Consider the following 20,617-nt stretch of genomic DNA (forward strand, 5'->3'; position numbering starts at 1 on the left):
TAGATATAGTGCTATATATGGTCCTATCCAAGCATATATTATTAGATATGCCAGATATAATTAGATATTATACTATATATGATGAGATCTGCAATTATATCTAACCAGATCTAGCACCATATATAGCATATCTGTGCATATCTAATTATATCTGAACCAATATCTGAACAGATCCAATTTGATATTATTAGATAGGATTGGATCCTCCAATTTTTACACGGGTGGTCAGGAAGTAAAGTCCTTTTCGCTCTAGGACGCTTAGTTTAGGAGATATGGGCAAAAGAAGTTTTTCATATAAAAATTTCAATTTTTTTAGGTTTTGGGTGGATTTTTCAATTTTTTGGGGGTGGTCACGAATTAAAGTCCTTTTCGCTCTATGACGCTTAGTTTGGGAGATATGGGCAAAAGAAGTTTTTCATATAAAAATTGCAATTTTTTTAGGTTTTGGGTGGATTTTTCAATTTTTTGGGGGTGGTCAGGAATTAAAGTCCTTTTCGCTCTAGGACGCATATTTAAGGAGATATGGGCAAAAGAAGTTTTTCATATCAAAATTTCAATTTTTTTAGGTTTTGGGTGGATTTTTCAATTTTTTGGGGGTGGTCACGAATTAAAGTCCTTTTCGCTCTAGGACGCTTAGTTTAGGAGATATGGGCAAAAGAAGTTTTTCATATAAAAATTGCAATTTTTTTAGGTTTTGGGTGGATTTTTCAATTTTTTGGGGGTGGTCACGAATTAAAGTCCTTTTCGCTCTAGGACGCATATTTAAGGAGATATGGGCAAAAGAAGTTTTTCATATCAAAATTTCAATTATTTTAGGTTTTGGGTGGATTTTTCAATTTTTTGGGGGTGGTCACGAATTAAAGTCCTTTTCGCTCTAGGACGCTTAGTTTAGGAGATATGGGCAAAAGAAGTTTTTCATATAAAAATTTAAATTTTTTTAAGGTTTTGGGTGGATTTTTCAATTTTTTTGGGGTGGTCAGGAATTAAAGTCCTTTTCGCTCTAGGACGCATATTTAAGGATATATGGGCAAAAGAAGTTTTTCATATAAAAATTTCAATTTTTTTAGATTTTGGGTGGATTTTTCAATTTTTTGGGGGTGGTCACGAATTAAAGTCCTTTTCGCTCTAGGACGCATATTTAAGGAGATATGGGCAAAAGAAGTTTTTCATATAAAAATTTCAATTTTTTTAGGTTTTGGGTGGATTTTTCAATTTTTTGGGGGTGGTCTCGAATTAAAGTCCTTTTCGCTCTAGAACGCATATTTAAGGAGATATGGGCAAAATAAGTTTTTCATATAAAAATTGCAATTTTGTTAGGTTTTGGGTGGATTTTTAAATTTTTTGGGGATGGTCACGAATTAAAGTCCTTTTCGCTCTAGGACGCATATTTAAGGAGATATGGGCAAAAGAGGTTTTCATATAAAAATTTAAATTTTTTTAGGTTTTGGGTGGATTTTTCAATTTTTTGGGGGTGGTCACGAATTAAAGTCCTTTTCGCTCTAGGACGCTTAGTTTAGGAGATATGGGCAAAAGAAGTTTTTCATATAAAAATTTAAATTTTTTTAGGTTTTGGGTGGATTTTTCAATTTTTTGGGGGTGGTCACGAATTAAAGTCCTTTTCGCTCTAGGACGCTTAGTTTAGGAGATATGGGCAAAAGAAGTTTTTCATATAAAAATTTCAATTTTTTTAGGTTTTGGGTGGATTTTTCAATTTTTTGGGAGTGGTCACGAATTAAAGTCCTTTTCGCTCTAGGACGCTTAGTTTAGGAGATATGGGCAAAAGAAGTTTTTCATATAAAAATTGCAATTTTTTTAGGTTTTGGGTGGATTTTTCAATTTTTTGGGGGTGGACACGAATTATAGTCCTTTTCGCTCTAGGACGCATATTTGAGGAGATATGGGCAAAATAAATTTTTCATATAAAAATTTAAATTTTTTAGGTTTTGGGTGGATTTTTCAATTTTTTGGGGGTGGTCACGAATTAAAGTCCTTTTAGCTCTAGGACGCTTAGTTTAGGAGATACGGGCAAAAGAAGTTTTTGATATAAAAATTTCAATTTTTTTAGGTTTTGGGTAGATTTTTCAATTTTTTGGGGGTGGTCACGAATTAAAGTCCTTTTCGCTCTAGGACGCTTAGTTTAGGAGATATGGGCAAAAGAAGTTTTTCATATAAAAATTTCAATTTTTTTAGGTTTTGGGTGGATTTTTCAATTTTTTTGGGGTGGTCAGGAATTAAAGTCCTTTTCGCTCTAGGACGCATATTTAAGGAGATATGGGCAAAAGAAGTTTTTCATATAAAAATTTCAATTTTTTTAGGTTTTGGGTGGATTTTTCAATTTTTTGGGGGTGGTCACGAATTAAAGTCCTTTTCGCTCTAGGACGCTTAGTTTAGGAGATATGGGCAAAAGAAGTTTTTCATATAAAAATTGCAATTTTTTTAGGTTTTGGGTGGATTTTTCAATTTTTTGGGGGTGGTCACGAATTAAAGTCCTTTTCGCTCTAGGACGCATATTTGAGGAGATATGGGCAAAATAAATTTTTCATATAAAAATTTCAATTTTTTTAGGTTTTGGGTGGATTTTTCAATTTTTTGGGGGTGGTCACGAATTAAAGTCCTTTTCGCTCTAGGACGCTTAGTTTGGGAGATATGGGCAAAAGAAGTTTTTCATATAAAAATTTCAATTTTTTTAGGTTTTGGGTGGATTTTTCAATTTTTTTGGGGTGGTCAGGAATTAAAGTCCTTTTCGCTCTAGGACGCATATTTAAGGTGATATGGGCAAAAGAAGTTTTTCATATAAAAATTTCAATTTTTTTAGGTTTTGGGTGGATTTTTAAATTTTTTGGGGGTGGTCTCGAATTAAAGTCCTTTTCGCTCTAGAACGCATATTTAAGGAGATATGGGCAAAATAAGTTTTTCATATAAAAATTGCAATTTTGTTAGGTTTTGGGTGGATTTTTAAATTTTTTGGGGATGGTCACGAATTAAAGTCCTTTTCGCTCTAGAACGCATATTTAAGGAGATATGGGCAAAAGAGGTTTTCATATAAAAATTTAAATTTTTTTAGGTTTTGGGTGGATTTTTCAATTTTTTGGGGGTGGTCACGAATTAAAGTCCTTTTCGCTCTAGGACGCTTAGTTTAGGAGATATGGGCAAAAGAAGTTTTTCATATAAAAATTTAAATTTTTTTAGGTTTTGGGTGGATTTTTCAATTTTTTGGGGGTGGTCACGAATTAAAGTCCTTTTCGCTCTAGGACGCTTAGTTTAGGAGATATGGGCAAAAGAAGTTTTTCATATAAAAATTTCAATTTTTTAGGTTTTGGGTGGATTTTTCAATTTTTTGGGGGTGGTCACGAATTAAAGTCCTTTTCGCTCTAGGACGCTTAGTTTAGGAGATATGGGCAAAAGAAGTTTTTCATATAAAAATTGCAATTTTTTTAGGTTTTGGGTGGATTTTTCAATTTTTTGGGGGTGGTCACGAATTATAGTCCTTTTCGCTCTAGGACGCATATTTGAGGAGATATGGGCAAAATAAATTTTTCATATAAAAATTTAAATTTTTTTAGGTTTTGGGTGGATTTTTCAATTTTTTGGGGATGGTCACGAATTAAAGTCCTTTTAGCTCTAGGACGCTTAGTTTAGGAGATACGGGCAAAAGAAGTTTTTGATATAAAAATTTAAATTTTTTTAGGTTTTGGGTGGATTTTTCAATTTTTGGGGGTGGTCACAAATTAAAGTCCTTTTCGCTCTAGGACGCTTAGTTTAGGAGATATGGGCGAAAGAAGTTTTTCATATAAAAATTTTAATTTTTTTAGGTTTTGGGTGGATTTTTAAATTTTTTTGGGGTGGTCAGGAATTAAAGTCCTTTTCGCTCTAGGACGCATATTTAAGGAGATATGGGCAAAAGAAGTTTTTCATATAAAAATTTCAATTTTTTTAGATTTTGGGTGGATTTTTCAATTTTTTGGGGGTGGTCACGAATTAAAGTCCTTTTCGCTCTAGGACGCATATTTAAGGAGATATGGGCAAAAGAAGTTTTTCATATAAAAATTGCAATTTTTTTAGGTTTTGGGTGGATTTTTCAATTTTTTGGGGGTGGTCACGAATTAAAGTCCTTTTCGCTCTAGGACGCTTAGTTTGGGAGATATGGGCAAAAGAAGTTTTTCATATAAAAATTTCAATTTTTTTAGGTTTTGGTTAGAAGTTTTTCATATAAAAATTGCAATTTTTTTAGGTTTTGGGTGGATTTTTCAATTTTTTGGGGGTGGTCACGAATTAAAGTCCTTTTCGCTCTAGGACGCATATTTGAGGAGATATGGGCAAAATAAATTTTTCATATAAAAATTTAAATTTTTTTAGGTTTTGGGTGGATTTTTCAATTTTTTGGGGGTGGTCACGAATTAAAGTCCTTTTCGCTCTAGGACGCTTAGTTTAGGAGATATGGGCAAAAGAAGTTTTTGATATAAAAATTTCAATTCTTTTAGGTTTTGGGTGGATTTTTCAATTTTTTGGGGGTGGTCACGAATTAAAGTCCTTTTCGCTCTAGGACGCTTAGTTTGGGAGATATGGGCAAAAGAAGTTTTTCATATAAAAATTTCAATTTTTTTAGGTTTTGGGTGGATTTTTCAATTTTTTGGGGTGGTCAGGAATTAAAGTCCTTTTCGCTCTAGGACGCATATTTAAGGTGATATGGGCAAAAGAAGTTTTTCATATAAAAATTTAAATTTTCTTAGATTTTGGGTGGATTTTTCAATTTTTTGGGGGTGGTCACGAATTAAAGTCCTTTTCGCTCTAGGACGCATATTTAAGGAGATATGGGCAAAAGAAGTTTTTCATATAAAAATTTCAATTTTTTTAGGTTTTGGGTGGATTTTTCAATTTTTTGGGGGTGGTCACGAATTAAAGTCCTTTTCGCTCTAGGACGCTTAGTTTAGGAGATATGGGCAAAAGAAGTTTTTCATATAAAAATTTAAATTTTTTTAGGTTTTGGGTGGATTTTTCAATTTTTTCGGGGTGGTCAGGAATAAAAGTCCTTTTCGCTCTAGGACGCTTAGTTTAGGAGATATGGGCAAAAGAAGTTTTTCATATAAAAATTTCAATTTTTTTAGGTTTTGGGTGGATTTTTCAATTTTTTGGGGATGGTCACGAATTAAAGTCCTTTTCGCTCTAGGACGCTTAGTTTGGGAGATATGGGCAAAAGAAGTTTTTCATATAAAAATTTCAATTTTTTTAGGTTTTGGGTGGATTTTTCAATTTTTTGGGGGTGGTCACGAATTAAAGTCATTTTCGCTCTAGGACGCTTAGTTTAGGAGATACGGGCAAAAGAAGTTTTTCATATAAAAATGTCAATTTTTTTAGGTTTTGGGTGGATTTTTCAATTGTTTGGGGGTGGTCACGAATTAAAGTCCTTTTCGCTCTAGGACGCTTAGTTTAGGAGATATGGGCAAAAGAAGTTTTTCATATAAAAATTGGAATTTTTTTAGGTTTTGGGTGGATTTTTAAATTTTTTGGGGGTGGTCACGAATTAAAGTCCTTTTCGCTCTAGGACGCATATTTGAGGAGAAATGGGCAAAATAAATTTTTCATATAAAAATTTAAATTTTTTTAGGTTTTGGGTGGATTTTTCAATTTTTTGGGGGTGGTCACGAATTAAAGTCCTTTTCGCTCTAGGACGCTTAGTTTAGGAGATATGGGCAAAAGAAGTTTTTCATATAAAAATTTCAATTTTTGTAGGTTTTGGGTGGATTTTTCAATTTTTTGGGGGTGGTCACGAATTAAAGTCCTTTTCGCTCTAGGACGCTTAGTTTAGGAGATATGGGCAAAAGAAGTTTTTCATATAAAAATTTCACGAATTAAAGTCCTTTTCGCTCTAGGACGCTTAGTTTGGGAGATATGGGCAAAAGAAGTTTTTCATATAAAAATTTCAATTTTTTTAGGTTTTGGGTGGATTTTTCAATTTTTTGGGGGTGGTCACGAATTAAAGTCATTTTCGCTCTAGGACGCTTAGTTTAGGAGATACGGGCAAAAGAAGTTTTTCATATAAAAATGTCAATTTTTTTAGGTTTTGGGTGGATTTTTCAATTGTTTGGGGGTGGTCACGAATTAAAGTCCTTTTCGCTCTAGGACGCTTAGTTTAGGAGATATGGGCAAAAGAAGTTTTTCATATAAAAATTGGAATTTTTTTAGGTTTTGGGTGGATTTTTAAATTTTTTGGGGGTGGTCACGAATTAAAGTCCTTTTCGCTCTAGGACGCATATTTGAGGAGATATGGGCAAAATAAATTTTTCATATAAAAATTTAAATTTTTTTAGGTTTTGGGTGGATTTTTCAATTTTTTGGGGGTGGTCACGAATTAAAGTCCTTTTCGCTCTAGGACGCTTAGTTTAGGAGATATGGGCAAAAGAAGTTTTTCATATAAAAATTTCAATTTTTGTAGGTTTTGGGTGGATTTTTAAATTTTTTGGGGGTGGTCACGAATTAAAGTCCTTTTCGCTCTAGGACGCTTAGTTTAGGAGATATGGGCAAAAGAAGTTTTTCATATAAAAATTTAAATTTTTTTAGGTTTTGGGTGGATTTTTCAATTTTTTTGGGGTGGTCAGGAATTAAAGTCCTTTTCGCTCTAGGACGCATATTTAAGGAGATATGGGCAAAAGAAGTTTTTCATATAAAAATTTCAATTTTTTTAGATTTTGGGTGGATTTTTCAATTTTTTGGGGGTGGTCACGAATTAAAGTCCTTTTCGCTCTAGGACGCATATTTAAGGAGATATGGGCAAAAGAAGTTTTTCATATAAAAATTTCAATTTTTTTAGGTTTTGGGTGGATTTTTCAATTTTTTGGGGGTGGTCACAATTTAAAGTCCTTTTCGCTCTAGGACGCTTAGTTTAGGAGATATGGGCAAAAGAAGTTTTTCATATAAAAATTTCAATTTTTTTAGATTTTGGGTGGATTTTTCAATTTTTTGGGGGTGGTCACGAATTAAAGTCCTTTTCGCTCTAGGACGCATATTTGAGGAGATATGGGCAAAATAAATTTTTCATATAAAAATTTCAATTTTTTTAGGTTTTTGGTGGATTTTTCAATTTTTTGGGGGTGGTCACGAATTAAAGTCCTTTTCGCTCTAGAACGCATATTTAAGGAGATATGGGCAAAATAAGTTTTTCATATAAAAATTGTAATTTTGTTAGGTTTTGGGTGGATTTTTAAATTTTTTGGGGATGGTCACGAATTAAAGTCCTTTTCGCTCTAGGACGCATATTTAAGGAGATATGGGCAAAAGAGGTTTTCATATAAAAATTTAAATTTTTTTAGGTTTTGGGTAAAAATTTCAATTTTTGTAGGTTTTGGGTGGATTTTTCAATTTTTTGGGGGTGGTCACGATTTAAAGTCCTTTTCGCTCTAGGACGCTTAGTTTAGGAGATATGGGCAAAAGAAGTTTTTCATATAAAAATTTAAATTTTTTTTAGGTTTTGGGTGGATTTTTCAATTTTTTTGGGGTGGTCAGGAATTAAAGTCCTTTTCGCTCTAGGACGCATATTTAAGGAGATATGGGCAAAATAAGTTTTTCATATAAAAATTTCAATTTTTTTAGGTTTTGGGTGGATTTTTCAATTTTTTGGGGGTGGTCACGAATTAAAGTCCTTTTCGCTCTAGGACGCTTAGTTTAGGAGATATGGGCAAAAGAAGTTTTTCATATAAAAATTTCAATTTTTTTAGGTTTTGGGTGGATTTTTCAATTTTTTGGGGGTGGTCACGAATTAAAGTCCTTTTCGCTCTAGGACGCATATTTAAGGAGATATGGGCAAAAGAAGTTTTTCATATCAAAATTTCAATTTTTTTAGGTTTTGGGTGGATTTTTCAATTTTTTGGGGGTGGTCACGAATTAAAGCCCTTTTCGCTCTAGGACGCTTAGTTTAGGAGATATGGGCAAAAGAAGTTTTTCATATAAAAATTGCAATTTTTTTAGGTTTTGGGTGGATTTTTCAATTTTTTGGGGGTGGTCACGAATTAAAGTCCTTTTCGCTCTAGGACGCATATTTAAGGAGATATGGGCAAAAGAAGTTTTTCATATCAAAATTTCAATTTTTTTAGGTTTTGGGTGGATTTTTCAATTTTTTGGGGGTGGTCACGAATTAAAGTCCTTTTCACTCTAGGACGCTTAGTTTAGGAGATATGGGCAAAATAAGTTTTTCATATAAAAATTTCAATTTTTTTAGGTTTTGGGTGGATTTTTCAATTTTTTGGGGGTGGTCAACATTTCAATTTTTTTTAGGTTTTGGGTGGATTTTTCAATTTTTTGGGGGTGGTCACGAATTAAAGTCCTTTTCGCTCTAGGACGCATATTTAAGGAGATATGGGCAAAAGAAGATTTTCATATAAAAATTTCAATTTTTTTAGGTTTTGGGTGGATTTTACAATTTTTTGGGGGTGGTCACGAATTAAAGTCCTTTTCACTCTAGGACGCTTAGTTTAGGAGATATGGGCAAAAGAAGTTTTTCATATAAAAATTGCAATTTTTTTTAGGTTTTGGGTGGGTTTTTAAATTTTTTGGGGATGGTCACGAATTAAAGTCCTTTTCGCTCTAGGACGCATATTTAAGGAGATATGGGCAAAAGAAGTTTTTCATATAAAAATTTCAATTTTTTTAGATTTTGGGTGGATTTTTCAATTTTTTGGGGGTGGTCACGAATTAAAGTCCTTTTCGCTCTAGGACGCATATTTAAGGAGATATGGGCAAAAGAAGTTTTTCATATAAAAATTTCAATTTTTTTAGGTTTTGGGTGGATTTTTCAATTTTTTGGGGGTGGTCTCGAATTAAAGTCCTTTTCGCTCTAGAACGCATATTTAAGGAGATATGGGCAAAATAAGTTTTTCATATAAAAATTTAAATTTTTTTAGGTTTTGGGTGGATTTTTCAATTTTTTGGGGGTGGTCACGAATTAAAGTCCTTTTCGCTCTAGGACGCTTAGTTTGGGAGATATGGGCAAAAGAAGTTTTTCATATAAAAATTTAAATTTTTTTAGGTTTTGGGTGGATTTTTCAATTTTTTGGGGGTGGGCACGAATAAAAGTCCTTTTCGCTCTAGGACGCTTAGTTTAGGAGATATGGGCAAAAGAAGTTTTTCATATAAAAATTTCAATTTTTTTTAATTTTGGGTGGATTTTTAAATTTTTTGGGGATGGTCACGAATTAAAGTCCTTTTCGCTCTAGGACGCATATTTAAGGAGATATGGGCAAAAGAAGTTTTTCATATAAAAATTTAAATTTTTTTAGGTTTTGGGTGGATTTTTCAATTTGTTGGGGGTGGTCACGAATTAAAGTCCTTTTCGCTCTAGGACGCTTAGTTTAGGAGATATGGGCAAAAGAAGTTTTTCATATAAAAAATTCAATTTTTTTAGGTTTTGGGTGGATTTTTCAATTTTTTGGGGGTGGTTTTTTCAATTTTTTGGGTGGATTTTTCAATTTTTTGGGGGTGGTCACGAATTAAAGTCCTTTTCGCTCTAGGACGCATATTTGAGGAGATATGGGCAAAATAAATTTTTCATATAAAAATTTAAATTTTTTTAGGTTTTGGGTGGATTTTTCAATTTTTTGGGGGTGGTCACGAATTAAAGTCCTTTTCGCTCTAGGACGCTTAGTTTAGGAGATATGGGCAAAAGAAGTTTTTCATATAAAAATTTAATTTTTTTTAGGTTTTGGGTGGATTTTTAAATTTTTTGGGGATGGTCACGAATTAAAGTCCTTTTCGCTCTAGGACGCATATTTAAGGAGATATGGGCAAAAGAAGATTTTCATATAAAAATTTCAATTTTTTTAGGTTTTGGGTGGATTTTTCAATTTTTTTGGGGTGGTCACGAATTAAAGTCCTTTTCGCTCTAGAACGCATATTTAAGGAGATATGGGCAAAAGAAGTTTTTCATATAAAAATTTAATTTTTTTTAGGTTTTGGGTGGATTTTTAAATTTTTTGGGGATGGTCACGAATTAAAGTCCTTTTCGCTCTAGGACGCATATTTAAGGAGATATGGGCAAAAGAAGATTTTCATATAAAAATTTCAATTTTTTTAGGTTTTGGGTGGATTTTTCAATTTTTTTGGGGTGGTCACGAATTAAAGTCCTTTTCGCTCTAGAACGCATATTTAAGGAGATATGGGCAAAAGAAGTTTTTCATATAAAAATTGCAATTTTGTTAGGTTTTGGGTGGATTTTTAAATTTTTTGGGGATGGTCACGAATTAAAGTCCTTTTCGCTCTAGGACGCATATTTAAGGAGATATGGGCAAAAGAAGTTTTTCATATAAAAATTTAAATTTTTTTAGGTTTTGGGTGGATTTTTCAATTTTTTTGGGGTGGTCAGGAATTAAAGTCCTTTTCGCTCTAGAACGCATATTTAAGGAGATATGGGCAAAAGAAGTTTTTCATATAAAAATTTCAATTTTTTTAGGTTTTGGGTGGATTTTTCAATTTTTTGGGGGTGGTCACGAATTAAAGTCCTTTTCGCTCTAGAACGCATATTTAAGGAGATATGGGCAAAAGAAGTTTTTCATATAAAAATTTAATTTTTTTTAGGTTTTGGGTGGATTTTTAAATTTTTTGGGGATGGTCACGAATTAAAGTCCTTTTCGCTCTAGGACGCATATTTAAGGAGATATGGGCAAAAGAAGATTTTCATATAAAAATTTCAATTTTTTTAGGTTTTGGGTGGATTTTTCAATTTTTTTGGGGTGGTCACGAATTAAAGTCCTTTTCGCTCTAGAACGCATATTTAAGGAGATATGGGCAAAAGAAGTTTTTCATATAAAAATTGCAATTTCTTTAGGTTTTGGGTGGATTTTTCAATTTTTTGGTGGTGGTCACGAATTAAAGTCCTTTTCGCTCTAGGACGCTTAGTTTAGGAGATATGGGCAAAAGAAGTTTTTGATATAAAAATTTCAATTTTTGTAGGTTTTGGGTGGATTTTTCAATTTTTTGGGGGTGGTCACGAATTAAAGTCCTTTTCGCTCTAGGACGCTTAGTTTAGGAGATATGGGCAAAAGAAGTTTTTCATATAAAAATTTCAATTTTTTTAGGTTTTGGGTGGATTTTTAAATTTTTTGGGGATGGTCACGAATTAAAGTCCTTTTCGCTCTAGGACGCATATTTAAGGAGATATGGGCAAAAGAAGTTTTTCATATAAAAATTTAAATTTTTTTAGGTTTTGGGTGGATTTTTCAATTTGTTGGGGGTGGTCACGAATTAAAGTCCTTTTCGCTCTAGGACGCTTAGTTTAGGAGATATGGGCAAAAGAAGTTTTTCATATAAAAAATTCAATTTTTTTAGGTTTTGGGTGGATTTTTCAATTTTTTGGGGGTGGTTTTTTCAATTTTTTGGGTGGATTTTTCAATTTTTTGGGGGTGGTCACGAATTAAAGTCCTTTTCGCTCTAGGACGCATATTTGAGGAGATATGGGCAAAAGAAGTTTTTCATATAAAAATTTAAATTTTTTTAGGTTTTGGGTGGATTTTTCAATTTGTTGGGGGTGGTCACGAATTAAAGTCCTTTTCGCTCTAGGACGCTTAGTTTAGGAGATATGGGCAAAAGAAGTTTTTCATATAAAAAATTCAATTTTTTTAGGTTTTGGGTGGATTTTTCAATTTTTTGGGGGTGGTTTTTTCAATTTTTTGGGTGGATTTTTCAATTTTTTGGGGGTGGTCACGAATTAAAGTCCTTTTCGCTCTAGGACGCATATTTGAGGAGATATGGGCAAAATAAATTTTTCATATAAAAATTTAAATTTTTTTAGGTTTTGGGTGGATTTTTAAATTTTTTGGGGATGGTCACGAATTAAAGTCCTTTTCGCTCTAGGACGCATATTTAAGGAGATATGGGCAAAAGAAGATTTTCATATAAAAATTTCAATTTTTTTAGGTTTTGGGTGGATTTTTCAATTTTTTTGGGGTGGTCACGAATTAAAGTCCTTTTCGCTCTAGAACGCATATTTAAGGAGATATGGGCAAAAGAAGTTTTTCATATAAAAATTGCAATTTTGTTAGGTTTTGGGTGGATTTTTAAATTTTTTGGGGATGGTCACGAATTAAAGTCCTTTTCGCTCTAGGACGCATATTTAAGGAGATATGGGCAAAAGAAGTTTTTCATATAAAAATTTCAATTTTTTTAGGTTTTGGGTGGATTTTTCAATTTTTTGGGGGTGGTCACGAATTAAAGTCCTTTTCGCTCTAGAACGCATATTTAAGGAGATATGGGCAAAAGAAGTTTTTCATATAAAAATTTCAATTTTTTTAGGTTTTGGGTGGATTTTTCAATTTTTTGGGGGTGGTCACGAATTAAAGTCCTTTTCGCTCTAGAACGCATATTTAAGGAGATATGGGCAAAAGAAGTTTTTCATATAAAAATTTAATTTTTTTTAGGTTTTGGGTGGATTTTTCAATTTTTTGGGGGTGGTCACGAATTAAAGTCCTTTTCGCTCTAGAACGCATATTTAAGGAGATATGGGCAAAAGAAGTTTTTCATATAAAAATTTCAATTTTTTTAGGTTTTGGGTGGATTTTTCAATTTTTTGGGGGTGGTCACGAATTAAAGTCCTTTTCGCTCTAGAACGCATATTTAAGGAGATATGGGCAAAAGAAGTTTTTCATATAAAAATTGCAATTTCTTTAGGTTTTGGGTGGATTTTTCAATTTTTTGGTGGTGGTCACGAATTAAAGTCCTTTTCGCTCTAGGACGCTTAGTTTAGGAGATATGGGCAAAAGAAGTTTTTGATATAAAAATTTCAATTTTTGTAGGTTTTGGGTGGATTTTTCAATTTTTTGGGGGTGGTCACGAATTAAAGTCCTTTTCGCTCTAGGACGCTTAGTTTAGGAGATATGGGCAAAAGAAGTTTTTCATATAAAAATTTCAATTTTTTTAGGTTTTGGGTGGATTTTTAAATTTTTTGGGGATGGTCACGAATTAAAGTCCTTTTCGCTCTAGGACGCATATTTAAGGAGATATGGGCAAAAGAAGTTTTTCATATAAAAATTTAAATTTTTTTAGGTTTTGGGTGGATTTTTCAATTTGTTGGGGGTGGTCACGAATTAAAGTCCTTTTCGCTCTAGGACGCTTAGTTTAGGAGATATGGGCAAAAGAAGTTTTTCATATAAAAAATTCAATTTTTTTAGGTTTTGGGTGGATTTTTCAATTTTTTGGGGGTGGTTTTTTCAATTTTTTGGGTGGATTTTTCAATTTTTTGGGGGTGGTCACGAATTAAAGTCCTTTTCGCTCTAGGACGCATATTTGAGGAGATATGGGCAAAATAAATTTTTCATATAAAAATTTAAATTTTTTTAGGTTTTGGGTGGATTTTTCAATTTTTTGGGGGTGGTCACAAATTAAAGTCCTTTTCGCTCTAGGACGCTTAGTTTAGGAGATATGGGCAAAAGAAGTTTTTCATATAAAAATTTAAATTTTTTTAGGTTTTGGGTGGATTTTTCAATTTTTTTGGGGTGGTCAGGAATTAAAGTCCTTTTCGCTCTAGGACGCATATTTAAGGTGATATGGGCAAAAGAAGTTTTTCATATAAAAATTTCATTTTTTTTTTAGATTTTGGGTGGATTTTTCAATTTTTTGGGGGTGGTCACGAATTAAAGTCCTTTTCGTTCTAGGACGCATATTTAAGGAGATATGGGCAAAAGAAGTTTTTCATATAAAAATTTCAATTTTTTTAGGTTTTGGGTGGATTTTTCAATTTTTTGGGGGTGGTCACGAATTAAAGTCATTTTCGCTCTAGGACGCATATTTAAGGAGATATGGGCAAAAGAAGTTTTTCATATAAAAATTTAAATTTTGTTAGGTTTTGGGTGGATTTTTCAATTTTTTGGGGGTGGTCACGAATTAAAGTCCTTTTCGCTCTAGGACGCTTAGTTTAGGAGATATGGGCAAAAGAAGTTTTTCATATAAAAATTTAAATTTTTTTAGGTTTTGGGTGGATTTTTCAATTTTTTGGGGGTGGTCACGAATTAAAGTCCTTTTCGCTCTAGAACGCATATTTAAGGAGATATGGGCAAAAGAAGTTTTTCATATAAAAATTTCAATTTTTTTAGGTTTTGGGTGGATTTTTCAATTTTTTGGGGGTGGTCACGAATTAAAGTCCTTTTCGCTCTAGAACGCATATTTAAGGAGATATGGGCAAAAGAAGTTTTTCATATAAAAATTTAATTTTTTTTAGGTTTTGGGTGGATTTTTCAATTTTTTGGGGGTGGTCACGAATTAAAGTCCTTTTCGCTCTAGAACGCATATTTAAGGAGATATGGGCAAAAGAAGTTTTTCATATAAAAATTTCAATTTTTTTAGGTTTTGGGTGGATTTTTCAATTTTTTGGGGGTGGTCACGAATTAAAGTCCTTTTCGCTCTAGAACGCATATTTAAGGAGATATGGGCAAAAGAAGTTTTTCATATAAAAATTGCAATTTCTTTAGGTTTTGGGTGGATTTTTCAATTTTTTGGTGGTGGTCACGAATTAAAGTCCTTTTCGCTCTAGGACGCATATTTGAGGAGATATGGGCAAAATAAATTTTTCATATAAAAATTTAAATTTTTTTAGGTTTTGGGTGGATTTTTCAATTTTTTGGGGGTGGTCACGAATTAAAGTCCTTTTCGCTCTAGGACGCTTAGTTTAGGAGATATGGGCAAACGAAGTTTTTGATATAAAAATTTCAATTTTTGTAGGTTTTGGGTGGATTTTTCAATTTTTTGGGGGTGGTCACGAATTAAAGTCCTTTTCGCTCTAGGACGCTTAGTTTGGGAGATATGGGCAAAAGAAGTTTTTCATATAAAAATTTCAATTTTTTTAGGTTTTGGGTGGATTTTTAAATTTTTTGGGGATGGTCACGAATTAAAGTCCTTTTCGCTCTAGGACGCATATTTAAGGAGATATGGGCAAAAGAAGTTTTTCATATAAAAATTTAAATTTTTTTAGGTTTTGGGTGGATTTTTCAATTTGTTGGGGGTGGTCACGAATTAAAGTCCTTTTCGCTCTAGGACGCTTAGTTTAGGAGATATGGGCAAAAGAAGTTTTTCATATAAAAAATTCAATTTTTTTAGGTTTTGGGTGGATTTTTCAATTTTTTGGGGGTGGTTTTTTCAATTTTTTGGGTGGATTTTTAAATTTTTTGGGGGTGGTCACGAATTAAAGTCCTTTTCGCTCTAGGACGCATATTTGAGGAGATATGGGCAAAATAAATTTTTCATATAAAAATTTAAATTTTTTTAGGTTTTGGGTGGATTTTTCAATTTTTTGGGGGTGGTCACGAATTAAAGTCCTTTTCGCTCTAGGACGCTTAGTTTAGGAGATATGGGCAAAAGAAGTTTTTCATATAAAAATTTAAATTTTTTTAGGTTTTGGGTGGATTTTTAAATTTTTTGGGGATGGTCACGAATTAAAGTCCTTTTCGCTCTAGGACGCATATTTAAGGAGATATGGGCAAAAGAAGTTTTTCATATAAAAATTTAAATTTTTTTAGGTTTTGGGTGGATTTTTCAATTTTTTGGGGGTGGTCACGAATTAAAGTCCTTTTCGCTCTAGAACGCATATTTAAGGAGATATGGGCAAAAGAAGTTTTTCATATAAAAATTGCAATTTTGTTAGGTTTTGGGTGGATTTTTAAATTTTTTGGGGATGGTCACGAATTAAAGTCCTTTTCGCTCTAGGACGCATATTTAAGGAGATATGGGCAAAAGAAGTTTTTCATATAAAAATTTAAATTTTTTTAGGTTTTGGGTGGATTTTTCAATTTTTTGGGGGTGGTCACGAATTAAAGTCCTTTTCGCTCTAGAACGCATATTTAAGGAGATATGGGCAAAAGAAGTTTTTCATATAAAAATTTCAATTTTTTTAGGTTTTGGGTGGATTTTTCAATTTTTTGGGGGTGGTCACGAATTAAAGTCCTTTTCGCTCTAGAACGCATATTTAAGGAGATATGGGAAAAAGAAGTTTTTCATATAAAAATTTAAATTTTTTTATATTTTGGGTGGATTTTTCAATTTTTTGGGGGTGGTCACGAATTAAAGTCCTTTTCGCTCTAGGACGCATATTTAAGGAGATATGGGCAAAAGAAGTTTTTCATATAAAAATTTCAATTTTTTTAGGTTTTGGGTGGATATTTAAATTTTTTGGGGGTGGTCACGAATTAAAGTCCTTTTCGCTCTAGAACGCATATTTAAGGAGATATGGGCAAAAGAAGTTTTTCATATAAAAATTGCAATTTTTTTTTGGTTTTGGGTGGATTTTTAAATTTTTTGGGGATGGTCACGAATTAAAGTCCTTTTCGCTCTAGGACGCATATTTAAGGAGATATGGGCAAAAGAAGTTTTTCATATAAAAATTTCAATTTTTTTAGGTTTTGGGTGGATTTTTCAATTTTTTGGGGGTGGTCACGAATTAAAGTCCTTTTCGCTCTAGGACGCATATTTAAGGAGATATGGGCAAAAGAAGTTTTTCATATAAAAATTTAAATTTTTTTAGGTTTTGGGTGGATTTTTCAATTTTTTGGGGGTGGTCACGAATTAAAGTCCTTTTCGTTCTAGAACGCATATTTAAGGAGATATGGGCAAAAGAAGTTTTTCATATAAAAATTGCAATTTTGTTAGGTTTTGGGTGGATTTTTAAATTTTTTGGGGATGGTCACGAATTAAAGTCCTTTTCGCTCTAGGACGCATATTTAAGGAGATATGGGCAAAAGAAGTTTTTCATATAAAAATTTAAATTTTTTTAGGTTTTGGGTGGATTTTTCAATTTTTTGGGGGTGGTCACGAATTAAAGTCCTTTTCGCTCTAGAACGCATATTTAAGGAGATATGGGCAAAAGAAGTTTTTCATATAAAAATTTCAATTTTTTTAGGTTTTGGGTGGATTTTTCAATTTTTTGGGGGTGGTCACGAATTAAAGTCCTTTTCGCTCTAGAACGCATATTTAAGGAGATATGGGAAAAAGAAGTTTTTCATATAAAAATTTAAATTTTTTTAGGTTTTGGGTGGATTTTTCAATTTTTTGGGGGTGGTCACGAATTAAAGTCCTTTTCGCTCTAGAACGCATATTTAAGGAGATATGGGCAAAAGAAGTTTTTCATATAAAAATTTCAATTTTTTTAGGTTTTGGGTGGATTTTTCAATTTTTTGGGGGTGGTCACGAATTAAAGTCCTTTTCGCTCTAGAACGCATATTTAAGGAGATATGGGCAAAAGAAGTTTTTCATATAAAAATTGCAATTTCTTTAGGTTTTGGGTGGATTTTTCAATTTTTTGGTGGTGGTCACGAATTAAAGTCCTTTTCGCTCTAGGACGCATATTTGAGGAGATATGGGCAAAATAAATTTTTCATATAAAAATTTAAATTTTTTTAGGTTTTGGGTGGATTTTTCAATTTTTTGGGGGTGGTCACGAATTAAAGTCCTTTTCGCTCTAGGACGCTTAGTTTAGGAGATATGGGCAAAAGAAGTTTTTCATATAAAAATTTCAATTTTTTTAGGTTTTGGGTGGATTTTTAAATTTTTTGGGGATGGTCACGAATTAAAGTCCTTTTCGCTCTAGGACGCATATTTAAGGAGATATGGGCAAAAGAAGTTTTTCATATAAAAATTTAAATTTTTTTAGGTTTTGGGTGGATTTTTCAATTTGTTGGGGGTGGTCACGAATTAAAGTCCTTTTTGCTCTAGGACGCTTAGTTTAGGAGATATGGGCAAAAGAAGTTTTTCATATAAAAAATTCAATTTTTTTAGGTTTTGGGTGGATTTTTCAATTTTTTGGGGGTGGTCACGAATTAAAGTCCTTTTCGCTCTAGGACGCTTAGTTTAGGAGATATGGGCAAAAGAAGTTTTTCATATAAAAATTTCAATTTTTTTAGGTTTTGGGTGGATTTTTAAATTTTTTGGGGATGGTCAGGAATTAAAGTCCTTTTCGCTCTAGGACGCATATTTAAGGTGATATGGGCAAAAGAAGTTTTTCATATAAAAATTTCATTTTTTTTTAGATTTTGGGGGATTTTTCAATTTTTTGGGGGTGGTCACGAATTAAAGTCCTTTTCGTTCTAGGACGCATATTTAAGGAGATATGGGCAAAAGAAGTTTTTCATATAAAAATTTCAATTTTTTTAGGTTTTGGGTGGATTTTTTAATTTTTTGGGGGTGGTCACGAATTAAAGTCATTTTCGCTCTAGGACGCATATTTAAGGAGATATGGGCAAAATAAGTTTTTCATATAAAAATTTAAATTTTGTTAGGTTTTGGGTGGATTTTTCAATTTTTTGGGGGTGGTCACGAATTAAAGTCCTTTTCGCTCTAGGACGCTTAGTTTAGGAGATATGGGCAAAAGAAGTTTTTCATATAAAAATTTCAATTTTTTTAGGTTTTGGGTGGATTTTTCAATTTTTTGGGGGTGGTCACGAATTAAAGTCCTTTTCGCTCTAGGACGCTTAGTTTAGGAGATATGGGCAAAAGAAGTTTTTCATACAAAAATTGCAATTTTTTTAGGTTTTGGGTGGATTTTTCAATTTTTTGGGGGTGGTCACGAATTAAAGTCCTTTTCGCTCTAGGACGCATATTTGAGGAGATATGGGCAAAATAAATTTTTCATATAAAAATTTAAATTTTTTTAGGTTTTGAGTGGATTTTTCAATTTTTTGGGGGTGGTCACGAATTAAAGTCCTTTTCGCTCTAGGACGCTTAGTTTAGGAGATATGGGCAAAAGAAGTTTTTCATATAAAAATTTCAATTTTTTTAGGTTTTGGGTGGATTTTTCAATTTTTTTGGGGTGGTCAGGAATTAAAGTCCTTTTCGCTCTAGGACGCATATTTAAGGAGATATGGGCAAAAGAAGTTTTTCATATAAAAATTTCAATTTTGTTAGGTTTTGGGTGGATTTTTAAATTTTTTGGGGGTGGTCACGAATTAAAGTCATTTTCGCTCTAGGACGCATATTTAAGGAGATATGGGCAAAAGAAGTTTTTCATATAAAAATTTAAATTTTTTTAGGTTTTGGGTGGATTTTTCAATTTTTTGGGGGTGGTCACGAATTAAATACCTTTTCGCTCTAGGACGCTTAGTTTAGGAGATATGGGCAAAAGAAGTTTTTCATATAAAAATTTCAATTTTTTTAAGTTTTGGGTGGATTTTTCAATTTTTTGGGGGTGGTCACGAATTAAAGTCCTTTTCGCTCTAGGACGCTTAGTTTAGGAGATATGGGCAAAAGAAGTTTTTCATATAAAAATTGCAATTTTTTTAGGTTTTGGGTGGATTTTTCAATTTTTTGGGGGTGGTCACGAATTAAAGTCCTTTTCGCTCTAGGACGCTTAGTTTAGGAGATATGGGCAAAATAAATTTTTCATATAAAAATTTAAATTTTTTTAGGTTTTGGGTGGATTTTTCAATTTTTTGGGGGTGGTCACGAATTAAAGTCCTTTTCGCTCTAGGACGCTTAGTTTAGGAGATATGGGCAAAAGAAGTTTTTCATATAAAAATTGCAATTTTTTTAGGTTTTGGGTGGATTTTTCAATTTTTTGGGGGTGGTCACGAATTAAAGTCCTTTTCGCTCTAGGACGCTTAGTTTAGGAGATATGGGCAAAAGAAGTTTTTCATATAAAAATTTCAATTTTTTTTAGGTTTTGGGTGGATTTTTCAATTTTTTTGGGGTGGTCAGGAATTAAAGTCCTTTTCGGTCTAGGACGCATATTTAAGGAGATATGGGCAAAAGAAGTTTTTCATATAAAAATTTAAATTTTTTTATATTTTGGGTGGATTTTTCAATTTTTTGGGGGTGGTCACGAATTAAAGTCCTTTTCGCTCTAGGACGCATATTTAAGGAGATATGGGCAAAAGAAGTTTTTCATATAAAAATTTCAATTTTTTTAGGTTTTGGGTGGATATTTAAATTTTTTGGGGGTGGTCACGAATTAAAGTCCTTTTCGCTCTAGAACGCATATTTAAGGAGATATGGGCAAAAGAAGTTTTTCATATAAAAATTGCAATTTTTTTTTGGTTTTGGGTGGATTTTTAAATTTTTTGGGGATGGTCACGAATTAAAGTCCTTTTCGCTCTAGGACGCATATTTAAGGAGATATGGGCAAAAGAAGTTTTTCATATAAAAATTTCAATTTTTTTAGGTTTTGGGTGGATTTTTCAATTTTTTGGGGGTGGTCACGAATTAAAGTCCTTTTCGCTCTAGGACGCATATTTAAGGAGATATGGGCAAAAGAAGTTTTTCATATAAAAATTTAAATTTTTTTAGGTTTTGGGTGGATTTTTCAATTTTTTGGGGGTGGTCAACATTTCAATTTTTTTTAGGTTTTGGGTGGATTTTTCAATTTTTTAGGGGTGGTCACGAATTAAAGTCCTTTTCGCTCTAGGACGCTTAGTTTAGGAGATATGGGCAAAAGAAGATTTTCATATAAAAATTTCAATTTTTTTAGGTTTTGGGTGGATATTTCAATTTTTTGGGGGTGGTCACGAATTAAAGTCCTTTTCGCTCTAGAACGCATATTTAAGGAGATATGGGCAAAAGAAGTTTTTCATATAAAAATTGCAATTTTGTTAGGTTTTGGGTGGATTTTTAAATTTTTTGGGGATGGTCACGAATTAAAGTCCTTTTCGCTCTAGGACGC

Source organism: Haematobia irritans, chromosome 1, assembly GCF_050003625.1.
Source record: "Haematobia irritans isolate KBUSLIRL chromosome 1, ASM5000362v1, whole genome shotgun sequence".
In the NCBI taxonomy this organism is placed as follows: domain Eukaryota; kingdom Metazoa; phylum Arthropoda; class Insecta; order Diptera; family Muscidae; genus Haematobia; species Haematobia irritans.